This window comes from Thermobia domestica, chromosome 4, assembly GCF_964235325.1.
Source record: "Thermobia domestica chromosome 4, izTheDome1.hap1.1, whole genome shotgun sequence".
Classification (NCBI taxonomy): domain Eukaryota; kingdom Metazoa; phylum Arthropoda; class Insecta; order Zygentoma; family Lepismatidae; genus Thermobia; species Thermobia domestica.
The window spans coordinates 330,629,788-330,643,630 of record NC_137457.1 but is presented as its reverse complement, the minus strand read 5'-3'; positions in this window follow the sequence as shown (position 1 = coordinate 330,643,630).

Below are 13,843 nucleotides of genomic sequence, written 5' to 3'. Positions count from 1 at the left end.
CAATTCTAAAAGTCTTCAGACGAGAATTAATTAGATTAAAATTTTACGTCCTTTTCCTCACCGAATATAAGATGTAGTCTTACAGTTTAAGGTAGAATTGGAACCAAGGCCCGTTCTACCATATGTGCAACACGTATATTTGCTCCGCCCGGGGCGGAAAGTTTCGAAGGTAGGCAAAATCTGTCATAACTATATTCTTTAAAATAAATTTTTCTTGTTGGAAACAGACTTCACGATAATGGTAGTTAAATTTACTAAGCTGACCTTCGAATGATTCTACATTCATATATCATGTTTAAGTCGCATTAGTTTAAGATCACATGGACAGTGCTAAAGCAAATGGTCAAACATATTCCAGCATGAATTACTTGATTGTTGTCAAATACGAGAACTCAGTTCTTGAACACCTGTTCCATTTAGTTAGTTATTATACTTTTGATATGAAAACTAGTCTTATCTTTGTCATAAACAAGTTTCTTATCATCGAAGGTACAAGTTTCTTTTTTTAATTTTTAACAGATGTGGAAGGAAAACCAAGAAATAAAGATAAAGGAGGTAGTTGCACTGGAATTCCAAACTTGTATGTTGAGATTGAAGCTCGATATTGAATTCTATAAAAATGATTACAATCTTTCATCTGCATATGTGTTTGCTATATCGTTCACTAACTTAATAGATTATTATTTAAAGAAAAAAAAACAGATAGATTGTATTTGTAATGGTTAGGCTTTTATGAGTGCATGTGTCCCTTCGTTGGTCATGATAGGGTATCATACTTAACATCATGACCTTTAAAATTTGTTCTTTCTGGAGAAGGAGCACGGAAAATGATCCCACTGCACGGGTCGGCAAATTGCCTAGGAGCAGTCCTGATTGGAACTACCTTAATACGTTTACATTTCAAGGTTCTCCTACCAGGAGTTGAACCTGAGACCTCGCGCACGAAAGGCGCGCGCTAGCCACTAAACCAACGTAGCGGGCAGTCTGCATATGAAGAATTAGGATCCTTACTGAAACACACACACACACACATATATATATATATATAAAGTGAGGGATATATACTGGGTGGTAGGTAACTTCACCAACAAACTTTGGGAGGTGTTTCCTTATATGAAATGAAAGAAAAAAGTTTTAATAAACATGGGACGAAAAACGTCACCTTTCAGAGTTATGAATCACCGAAAATTCGAAAGTTCACGTTTCGAGACGCTTTGCCTTAGAAACTACAGGACCGATCCCAAGCAGTTTAGGAAATTACACAGGAACTAGTATGCGAACTATCTAAATTTCCATGTTTTACCATCCTCCGTTATCGGCGAAACGAACTGTGAAAAGGAAATTGAGGTATAGGGATACTCCTTAAGTACTAATAACGCGTTCGTTTCGCCGATAACGGAAAATGGTAAAACATGGATATTTAGATAGTTCGCATACTAGTTCCTGTGTAATTAATTAAACCGCTTGTTATAGGTCCTATAGTTTCTAAGGCAGGGCGTTTCGAAACATGATTTTTCGAATTTTCGGCGGTTCATAACTCTGAAAGGAGACGTTTTTCGACCTATGTTTATAGGAACTTTTTTCTTTCATTTCATATAAGGAATCACCTCCCAAAGTTTGTCGGTGGAGTTACCTACCATACTGTATATACTTATTTCTACAGTGAAAACACAGTAGAAGTATAAAGCTTACAGTTAGATCTAACGTGTTGTAAAATTTACATAATTTAACACGTACTTCATTTTGACTCTTGCTGTTAGAGATCTCCTGCATTTAATAGCTTATGATTCATCGTGTATCGACAAAGGCTATAGAATTTTCAAACACTCTTTTGAAAGCATACGGATAATTAATAACCTAGATGTTTCATCTCTTTCCCTGAGTAAAGATGTTAATAGCTGTAGCGAGCTCTAATGCGTACCGAAACTAACCATGTTATGAGTCTGAATAGCATAAAAAAAATCAATGTTTCTTTTGAGCACCGCTTTTTTTTATTCATTTCCCCCCACCCTACCTTATAAACGAGATTAAATTCGAAAGAAAAAATGGTTATAAAACTCGATTCGTTTCACAAATTCCAGTGATTATACTTTCATCGATTTATGATGTGACTTTCAGTGCATTTCGGGAAGGCATCTTTCAATATATACGGTACATCGTGCAGTCAATGATATTTAACGTACCAGTACATGTCATAAACATGTTTTTTTTTTTTTTTGTATATTGCAACACTGTTTATCTCTCTCTGGCTGCGTGTGTGCGATTATGATTGTGATTCTAAGAATCAAAATGGAGACAATTGTCACGTTTTGTTCTCGGTTCTCATTGGTTTTTAATACCATTTGTTTTTCTCCTTCACAGAAATCGTAAATTTTTTTTACTGAATTTCATTCAACACAGAAATCTTGCTCGTAGTTCCAGTTCCCACTCCCAGATGGCAGGACCAATCTTCAGTTTGGGATTTTTTCCGCCGAAATTTAGTGTTGCTAACCAATAACTTTTTATCGAAAAAAATTGGTGTAAATGTGTTGGTGGATCACTCTCAACATAAGGGCTGATGATAATGATTGGCTGATTGCAGACACCACGTCATTACTTTGTGTGATTACCCTCTGCGGTAATTCATAGAGCGTCCTAGGGGATATAGTGATTAGCTGTTATCCGGCTATCAGTTGAAGATAGATGGAATAAATTAGTGAATTCCTGCATACATAATACACCAATACCTTGCATAACACAATTTGGCACACCTCATACATTTTGCACTAACTCGTGTTTTTGTTTTTCTTTTTACATGTTTTTCTTTAAGTTAGAATCTTTAAACCCATTACTCGCCAAAACTCTTGTATCGTTGTTAATGTCATAAAATGTGTTTATTCATAACTGTGTGAGATATAAAGACGCAAAATTAGTGTTAAAATAGAAACAGCCGATATAGTTCAGGAAATACAACCCGTCCCATTTTTGGGACAATGGCAGAATACGTAAGCATTTTATATTTGAATTTCACAAACGTCCTTGAAATTGGGAAAGTTATGAAATTGTTCCAAATGAATACACATTTGCATACTTATTTGTTTTACATACACGTAATTCTAAATTACTTTATTGTTATCCTAAAGGAGTTTGTACACTTATATTGCACTTATCTTTATGCATTTGTTAGTTCATCTCTGTTATAATTCCGTTTCACAATGAGAATTTCATTTTCTTTATCAAATCTCTGGTCCATTAAACCACGTTATGTTTCTTTCTCCATCTGATTGCTGTTCATTAAAGGGTAAGGGTTGATCTCATCACTATCTTACTTTTCTAATAAATTCACAATTTCTCCGCTGTGAGGGCAGGCTTATACAATGTCAGTGTTCTGCGAAATACAACCTTCGTTACTTACCATCAGCATCTAATAATATCTTTAGAATTACCAATATTGGATAAGACTAAACTATAACTCACATAGGAAATAATACTAACGTGACCAGCCAATGTCCCAATTTTGGGACGCTTGAAATAAATATATGAGAAATTTAACTAAATGCACTTATGTTGCATAGCAGACGATCATATTACTTTGAGATACATGTTGTCATAAAACAAACGTTATTTCATTGAATATGCGGTACAAATATTACGCTAAAACGGAAAAAAGATTGCACAACTGAAAAATGCAAATTCGACAGAACGTGGCGCCATATCTTGGCCATCGTATTATTAAAAGTTTGCAAGTAACTTCTGTATCATGCAAAAGAGACTGTAAACAAATTAAAGGAAATGAAATATTTGAAGAATATCTTTCCAAATACTTTCAAAAATAGTAAAAAAGAACCGTCCCAAAAAAGGGACAATGGGTGATAATGGGTTAAGCATGTCCTCAACCCTGCAGCCGTAATTTTACTCATTTCCAGACATTGCACAATGATGACATTTTGCTCTGAGAAAATAAAAATCGTATGTGGCGTACGTGAAAACGTAGATTATATGTGTAAATCCTGTAGTTTTTGGAATTAACATACAACAAACGTATAACTGAAAAGTATATTATATACGTACTTTCTGTATAAGTGTTCCGAATAAACGTATATTCCGTATGAACGAAAGAACTGTAAATAAGCGGTCAGGATCTCACATACAGATGTATGTATGTAACATATAGCTGACGTATGTAACATACGTATATTTAGTAATATACATAAAACAGTTAGACGTCAGACATCCTGCAACGGCATGATGTAACATATAAGCGGAAAAAGTATGTAGCATATGGATAACATATGCTTCGTACTGATTTCCGTAGCAAACATAAGGATTCCGTATATTTGTACAATATACCGTTGTCCGGACAACGGATTTTTCTCAGTGTGTAGTAACCAAGCTTTTACAGTATTCCATTGTAACTTTTAAATCTATTTCTATATATTTATTTTATTGATTAAGTCCTTAATATTACTCTCAACCAGGGGACACACAAACAAGGGTCCACGGGGTTCGTAGTGACCAAAAGTTCGTAACTTGACAAACATTTACACACTTTCTTCACATAACTATACTTGACTTGAGTTGATTTTGAGTTTAACGTCCCTTTTCACCAGCGAGGCTATATGAGACGGGACCTACTGATTAACATGGAGGTGAGGTGATTTTGAGTGTTACGTCCCGTTCAGCAGCGAGGCTATATGAGACGTGGACCTACTGATTAACGTGGAATCCGAACCACATGAGCTCCTGCCGGGAATCGAACCCGGGTCTTCCGCACCAATAACTATACTTGTTTAACAGAGAAATGATTGATGTAGCCCAAGCCCCTAGCCAGCCCAAAAAATTTAGGGGGCCCTTTAGAATTTAGGGGGAGAATCCACCCATATTATAGTTTATTTGCAAATCTTGAACCGTGAAAATTTTAGGGAGCCAGTAAATATTTAGTAGGGTCCGGCCCCTAGGCCCCGTGGATACGGGCCTGATGTAGCCTCAAGATGTAATATTAGACCTTCCTTTCTTTATAAAAATAATCTAGATCTATCAGATTTTCTGACAATATAGGTGACCGTAATTAAAAATTACTTATCGTCTTTTCGGGACGAGAATAACACAGGTTTAGTGCCTCGTCGACTTATTGGACCCCCGTAGGAAAAATCTTTAGACTCCTCCCAACAACAAAATCTGGGAGCGATCCTGCTCTCTACTAACTATATCCTATTTTGTTATGCAACCAAGATGGTCTGGATGTAGTATGTACAGTATAACATCCAGGGGATGTTTATAAATTACGGTTGAGATTGTGAAAGTAGAGTTACTTCAAGTGCTGATTGAATGTGAAAATGACTTATAATAGAAAGTAAATAATAATGAAAATCATAAACGTAAGAAAATAATATAATTAATACTTTTATAAAATGCACAAATTAGGAGATTCTTTGGTGGGTATAATGAAGAAATAGCTCTAAGACTATACAAGTATTGGGCACGATTGATTATAATGGATTGTAATGAAGGTTTAAAGCTTGTAATGCTTTTTCAGTCTTAGCCTCAGAGGCGGATCTAGAGGTAAATACTGAAGGGGGGAGCAACCAGAAACCAGAAACCATGATATATAATAGATATATCATGAGTTTACTACAAACTTTCAAAATATATAAGTAATAGCTCCAATTATTTTTGTCTTTCGAAAACCGGGGGGCCTAGACTCCCCGGTCCCAGGCTGGATGCGCCTCTGCTTAACCCCTTTTGCTTCTTTGTACCCTACCAGAAAAAGAGCCCATCTACACTACAGACTTACGTGGCTGCGAATCGAAGCAGGGACCCCACGGTCCAAGAAATAAGCGATCTATCATTGAAGTACTGTGCACTTAAAAAAAATTAACTAACAAACTAAAAAGTAAACAAAATAATTCTATTTTCAATAAATTTACTTTTAAAGATTTCTATTTAGGGATGACGGAAAGATACTGAAAATGCATGTTTTATAATACTTTCTGTATAAGTGTTCCATCTGTACTTACTTTCTGTTTGAAACAATATATGTGGTCAGGATCTCACATACAAATGGACGTATATAACATGTAGCTGACGAATGTAAGATAAGTGTATATATGCGATATACGGAAAACTGTTAGATGTCAAACATCCTGCAGCGGTATGATGTAACATCTAAGGGCAGTGCCTATTTAGCGTACGGATAACGTATGCTTCATACTAATTTCTGTAGTAGGCATGAGGATTCCGTATATTTGTACAATATACCGCTGTCCGGAGAACGGATTTTTCTCTGTGTGGGGAGTGCTATTATACAGAATTAATTAATAAATTCTTCAATTCTCATTTAATGATATATACCTTATTTTCTATCAATTATAAAAAAGAATATCTTTTATAATATTAAATTAGGTTTGAAGAATTTGTCAAGTAATTGTACTCGAGACTACTCTCCATGCTTTCCTTCTAGTCATCAAAGACGCCGGTCCTGGGGGGCCGGCCCCCCAAATTCACAGAGAAATCAGCGCCGTTGCTAGTCATACATAAAAGGGATTGTTTCAACTTTCTAGAACAGGTGACTAGTTTTCGATACCTTGATATTATTGCCAGTAATGATATGAAGTGTGAACGTCAAATAGAAGCAAGGATAGGAATGGGAAAGGAGGCTTTTAGGAGGAAGAAAAGTTTGTCTTGTGGAACGTTATAAAAAGAATTGAGAATGAAGACTCATAAAGTGCTTCGTGTGGAGTATTGTACTGTAGAGGGCAGAAACATGGACATTACGCAAAAATGATTAAAAACGTTTCGAAAAGTAGGTGTGGAGAAGAATGGAGAGAATTAGGTGGGTAGAGTGGAAAATGAATGAAGGGTGGTGGGAGAGAAAAGAACAATTTTAGATACTATTATTAAGAAGAAGAGAAACTGGTTAGAACATTGGCAGAGAGGGAACTGTACCATGAGGGACGTGCTAGAGGGTCGTTGGCAAGAAAGAGAGGAGGTGAAGGAAGCTACAATTGATGGAGGATATCAAAAAGAAAAAAAATAAGTGAAGACGAAGAGGTTAGCGGAAGACCATGGAGCAAGTAATCTGCCAATAATTGCAGAATACCGTTCATTATAATGATAATTTTAAAAGAATACGTTTTGGATAATGTTCTTTTTAGAAGTTTATTATTATTACATATATTTACAAATTGGCAGGTGGTTTTTCCGGGGTCGCAGTGGCTCAGAGGTAGAGCTCTCGTTTCTGTGCGTTTGGTCTTTGATTCGATCCCAGCATGTATCAAGTGAACTTTGTAGTGGACAAACACTGTGTGCGTGGATTTTCTCGGGGATCTCTAGTTTCCTCCTACTTTCTTTTTTCCCATCATTCCATTGAAAATCATCATTTTTCCATGCCCTTGATACATAATCGTGGGATGATAAACTAAAAGAAAGTAGGTCTGCCTTGTATGTTTTAATAAAATAACCAAATACAAGCACTATGTAGCTGGTATTCGTGTATAGACGGAAATACTGTATAATTCACGTCGAGTATTGACTTGAAATATGATGATGTAATTTGCCTATATGACAAGATGAATTTAATGACAAATAACACGAGGCTATTATTTCGGTTATAAGGGAGTAACTACAATTAAAGAATAGGGTTACGTTGGCGTGGGGATAAAGCTATCAGCCCTAGTGCGAGAGCACTCTGATTCGACCCTTGTAACTTTGTATTAAACAACATCGTGTAAGTGGGTTTTCTCGGGATTCTCCCGTTTCTATCCATGTTCTCATTTTATTATTTTTTTTTCGCCGTCATTCACTCCCATTTATCATTCTTCTCTTTTAACTTACAAGCAGTGGTGTAGCCACAAATTTGTTGTAAGGGAGTCATGACATTTTCATGGTTTTTTTTTTTAGGTCTAACAACTTGTTGTAAGGAAGCTGTGATACTTTTATTTAGGTTTTCCAAGGTCAGCAAGCTATTATAGGGAGATAATGACTTTTTAGATTTTCGAAGGTCAGCAAGTTATTGTAGGGAGATAATGACCTTTTAAGTTTTCCAAGGTCAGCAAGTTATTCTAGGGAAATAATGACCTTTTAAGTTTCCAAATGTCAGCAAGTTATTCTAGGGAGATAGTGACCTTTTTATGTTTTCCAAGATCAGCAAGTTATTGTAGGGAGATAATGACCTTTAGATTTTCCAAGTTCAGCAATTTATTCTAGGGAGATATTGACTTTTTAGGTTTTCAAAGGTCAGCAAGTTATTCTAGGGAGATAATGAGCTTTTAGGTTTTCCAAGGTCAGCAAGTTATTGTAGGGAGATAATGACCTTTTAAGTTTCCAAAGGTCAACAAGTTATTGTAGGGAGATAATGACCTTTTATGTTTTCCAACGTCAGCAAGTTATTGTAAGGAGTTAATGACCTTTAGATTTTCCAAGGTCAGCAAGTTATTATAGGGAGATATTGACTTTTTTAGGTTTTCCAAGGTCAGCAAGTTATTGTAGGGAGATAATGAACTTTTAGGTTTTCCAAGGTCAGCAAGTTATTGTACGGAGAAAATGACCTTTTAGGTTTTCCAAAGGTCAACAAGTTATTGTAGGGAGATAATGACCTTTTATGTTTTCCAAGGTCAGCAAGTTATTGTAAGGAGTTAATGACCTTTAGATTTTCCAAGGTCAGCAAGTTATTATAGGGAGATATTGACTTTTTTAGGTTTTCCAAGGTCAGCAAGTTATTATAGGGAGATAATGACTTTTTAGGTTTTCTACGGGCCAACAACTTGTTGTGGAGGAATCATGAGCCTATTAAAGACTTTTAGGGACCAGAAACTTGAAATAATTACTTTTACAGGTTTTTGAGGAGTCAGCAACATGTTGTAGAGAGTCTTGTTTCAAAATATTAAAGCATTAATAACATTATTATTATTATTATTATTATTATTATTATTATTATTATTATTATTATTATTATTATTTCAGTATGCTATCCTATTTGACCATGTTGACAATGTGTGCAGTTAGAATCGTAGGTTGTAAGAGGTGTACCAATAAACTATCTATAAGGAAATAAAAGGTTTCTTTCTTTTTACTTTGGAGTATAACTATTAAAGTTTATTTTTAAAAAAGATACTTGAAGAACAAGTATTAATTTCATTATACAATAGTACATTAATAAATTTCGCAACTGTGTGTTTGGGAGTTTGATTTGCGTTGTTTTAAATTTTTTAATGTTTGCAGACCCGTGGCCAGCCCAAGAATGTAGGGGAGGGACGCGGTTGAAGTTATGGGGAGCCCGATCTAACCATATTATAGTTCATTCGCGAGCCTAGCTTGAAAATTATAGGAGGTCAGTAAACATTTAGGAGATAGCCGGTTCACCCTAGCTCCCCCTTCCACCATGGATACGGGCTTGCTAACGTAGTTTAAAATATTCTTTTTAGATATTTTTCTCTCATATTCCATTATAAATGTTATTCAGTTGTTGTAAGTATCAATCGAGTTTAATAAACTTAACAATCATGTAACAGACAAATCCCATTTGTGTAAGGGAGGGGCAGAAAACAGTTCTCAAGTTCGGACCCGCACTTGCTCCCTGTGACTACTCCGCGGCTTTGCCTAGTTAGAGTACAAAATTCGACATTATACATTTGAGGAGTCTTTTTTATAGCTCTTGATCTAATTTTAAATCCAATTTTGCACTTCCTTAATTAATTTTGCAGTTAACGATGTTGTGTCATTATATAGCGTGACTCTGCAGTTATTTTTAAAAATTAATGGTAAATACACAGGGACAAAACTAATGTATTTGGAAATACCATGCGACAAAGAGTTACAAGACGATTTCAAATAGTACATAAATTTAATTTAAAATGGATGGATGTGTGATAATTGGAAAGGGCATTTAGGTAAATGTTATTTCAATGAAGAAGTTGTGGAAAGTGGACGTTGAGAAATCTACTAGTAGAACTGTTCTAGGAGGCTGTTGTTAAACATTAATAAAACGAACGTGTTCAAGATCGAATAAGGTTACATCCTTTCAGCATGCAATCAATGCATAAGTTTTAAAAAAAATGGTGATCCTCGAAACAAAGTTCTTTCCGTGAACGTTTATTGAAATGAAATGAGGCTAAAGAAGACAGATAATTAATGTAAATTAATGATGGTTAATTAATAGGTTAAATGATAATGTAGGAGGAAACGGGAGAATTCCAAGAAAACCCACGGACACGATGTTGTCTGCTACAAATTCACGTGAAGTGGAATCGAACCAAGAACCCGTAGCACCAAAGATGAGTGCTGTTCCAATGAGCCAACGTACTCTCATCTGAATAATAAGTGGTGCGAATGGAAGGTGATAAAGGCCTGGTAGATAAGATGATTTTTTCAATGTTGAGACAACGTTTCACACATCTGGGAAAACAAATACGCTCAATGTAAAGCTTTGGAGAAAGCAAAAAATTTGGAATCGACCAGTGAAAACGGCAAGTTTCTAGCATAGGGGTTTTTTGAGCTCTCATTGTCGAAATTATTAGAGACAAACATATAAACGTAGCATTTTAATATAGAGATACTCACAAGATGTTTTCTCAGGAGTATTGCACTTTATACCCCTAACAGCACAAGATGTGCTAGGCATGTGCCATTTAGGTGTCCCAGCTACTTTTTAGGTACCTGACACTTGGCACATATGATATTGATGTGCTAAGTATGTACTTCAGCTACATACAGTTTTAGGTACTTGTTACACCTCAGTTTCGCAATCTAACAATCATTTGTTTTTATGTCGTCACTTGGGTCATATATCTGTCATGTTCTAGGTACGTCATCATTCATTTTGAGGTACATTTCATTTTGAGGTACAGTCACGAAAGAAAAAAAAATGAAATGAAATGAAATCTTTGAGTTTTACGTCCCACGGTTTTGGCTAAAGGAGACGGTGATTATGAGAAATGACTGAAATGGTGGAATGAAGAAAGTGGGAGGAAACGGGAGAACCCCGAGAATACCCACGCACACGGTGTTTGTCCACCACAAAGTTCACTTGGCGGGAGCAGGGTTTCAACCCGGGACTCCATGCACCAGAGGTGAACGCTCTACCACTAGTCACGAAAGAAAGTATTCCTCAGTTGACAAAATTTCTTTTCCTAATAACTCAAGAATAAATTCATCTATTAGAGTACCGATTTTGACAAGTTATCAAATTAAAACTATTCTAAGGATAACGACAAAAAGATCCAAATTAATTCATTTGTTCCCGAGTTATTGGGAAAAGAAAATTTGTGAACTGTCAAATACTTTCTTTTCCGTGTGTACAAAGAGACTTTCCAGAGTTCCGACTTTTGTTGCTTGTCGAGACGGAAATTATATGGACCATTTTTGTTCCAGGATGATAGTATAACTATTAGTATTTATCTTGATATGCTCACCAAATTGTTGTTTCTAAAATTGGAGAAAGAAGAAGCCAGTGACTTTATTTGCCAACAAGAAAGAGCATCTTCTTACTGGTATTTCGATGTTTTCCGCAAGTGGCCACCGAGGTATCCTGGCTTAAATTGTTTGTGATTTCTTTTTATGGACTACATAAAATATATTGTCTATGTGCCTCCACTATCCGAAAACCTGCGAAGGGAATCGACGTTGCATCCATTCGAGTTGGTATGTTGAAGCGTGTGTGTCGTGGGTGAAAATATCATTTCTCCGTGTGCAGCGTGACACGTGGAGCACATTTTAAGTGTCTGTAAGGTTAACAATAAAATTTGTGAGTTTCTTTTCCTAACATAGCCAGTTTCAGGTAAATACGATTAGCGTGTTATGCGCGTTGATTATTACGAATGTTTTGACAATGGACAAGAGCAAACGAAGAATTTGACGATGAACAATTTGAGTTTAGGGAGGCTAAGAACATAAGAGCTGTTATTGGCTTATTAAGAGTAATGGATGAAAAGTTTATAGAAAAAGAAAGGTGTATGTTGTGGTTATTGACCTAGAAAAGGTCTTTGACTGTCTGAACTGGAAATTGTTGGTATAGGGTCTAAAGAAAATGAAGTTAAAATGGAAAGAACGACAAGTTTTATAAGGGAAAAAAACTTATAAACCAACAAGTACTGGTAAGTGTTAGAGTAAAGGAAAAAATGATAAAGTACATTTGGAAGGCGAGTTCGACAGATACATTGTCTTTCACCAGCAATTTTTAATACCTATTTACGTAGAAGAGATAGTGGGCTTACGTGGCTCAGTGGTAAAGTGCTTACCTCTGGTGCTTGGGGACCCGGGGACGATCCCCGGCCAAATACGTTTGTGGCGGACAACATCGTGTCGGTGGTTTCTCCCATTTCCTCCCAGATTCTCATTCCACCAATTCTTCCATCATCACTCACTTGCTGTAGTCATCGTCTCCCTTAGCTTACAAAACATAATCGTGGGACGTTAAACTGTAAGATTTAGAAGAGATAGTGAAAGAGGGCATGCGTAATGGAGACAGTATATTGGTAGGAGCTACAAGGATTAGATGCATCTGGTACTTGTTGTAGAGTCTGTAAAGAAAATTAGTATGATGTTGCAACACTTTAAGTAAAAGCTGCAAAGGGTATCCCAATGGCTAAATATTATGTCAATTTTTAGTGTAACCACATGGATATATGGTTTGCGAACGAATCTTTCGATCCCAGACTTTAATCCTATTGGTAACCATACTTCTTAGATTGCACGTAAGCTGTTTATCCCCATCTAATATTGCCTTGGTACTGAAATCGATGATAAACTTCTAACAAACTAAATGATCCACTAACTCTATGACTGAATAAGTAACTGACTAATCAGCTGAGTCTCTATGACTGACTAAGTAAGTGACTAATCAGCTGAGTCCCTATGACTGACTAAGTAAGTGACTAATCAGCTGAGTTCCTATGACTGACTAAGTAAATGACTAATCAGCTGAGTCTCTATGACTGACTAAGTAAGTGACTAATCAGCTGAGTCCCTATGACTGACTAAGTAACTGACTAATCAGCTGAGTCTCTATGACTGACTAAGTAACTGACTAATCAGCTGAGTCTCTATGACTGACTAAGTAACTGACTAATCAGCTGAGTCTCTATGACTGACTAAGTAACTGGCTAATCAGCTGAGTCTCTATGACTGACTAAGTAAGTTACTAATCAGCTTAGTCTCTATGACTGACTAAGTAAGTGACTAATCAGCTGAGTCTCTATGACTGACTAAGTAAATGACTAATCAGCTGAGTCTCTATGACTGACTAAGTAAGTGACTAATCAGCTGAGACCCTATGACTGACTAAATAATTGACTAAGCAGCTGAGTTCCTATGACTGACTAAGTAACTGGCTAATCAGCTGAGTCCCCATGACTGACTAAGTAAGTGACTAATCAGCTGAGTCCCTATGACTAAGTAAATGACTAATCAGCTGAGTCCCTATGACTGACTAAGTAAGTGACTAATCAGCTGAGTACCTATGACTGACTAAGTAAATGACTAATCAGCTGAGTCTCTATGACTGACTAAGTAAGTGACTAATCAGCTGAGACCCTATGACTGACTAAGTAAATGACTAATCAGCTGAGTCCCTATGACTAAGTAAATGACTAATCAGCTGAGTCCCTATGACTGACTAAGTAAGTGACTAATCAGCTGAGTACCTATGACTGACTAAGTAAATGACTAATCAGCTGAGTCTCTATGACTGACTAAGTAAGTGACTAATCAGCTGAGACCCTATGACTGACTAAGTAAGTGACTAATCAGCTGAGTCCCTATGACTGACTAAGTAAATGACTAATCAGCTGAGTCTCTATGACTGACTAAGTAAGTGACTAATCAGCTGAGTCCCTATGACTGACTAAGTAACTGACTAATCAGATGAGTC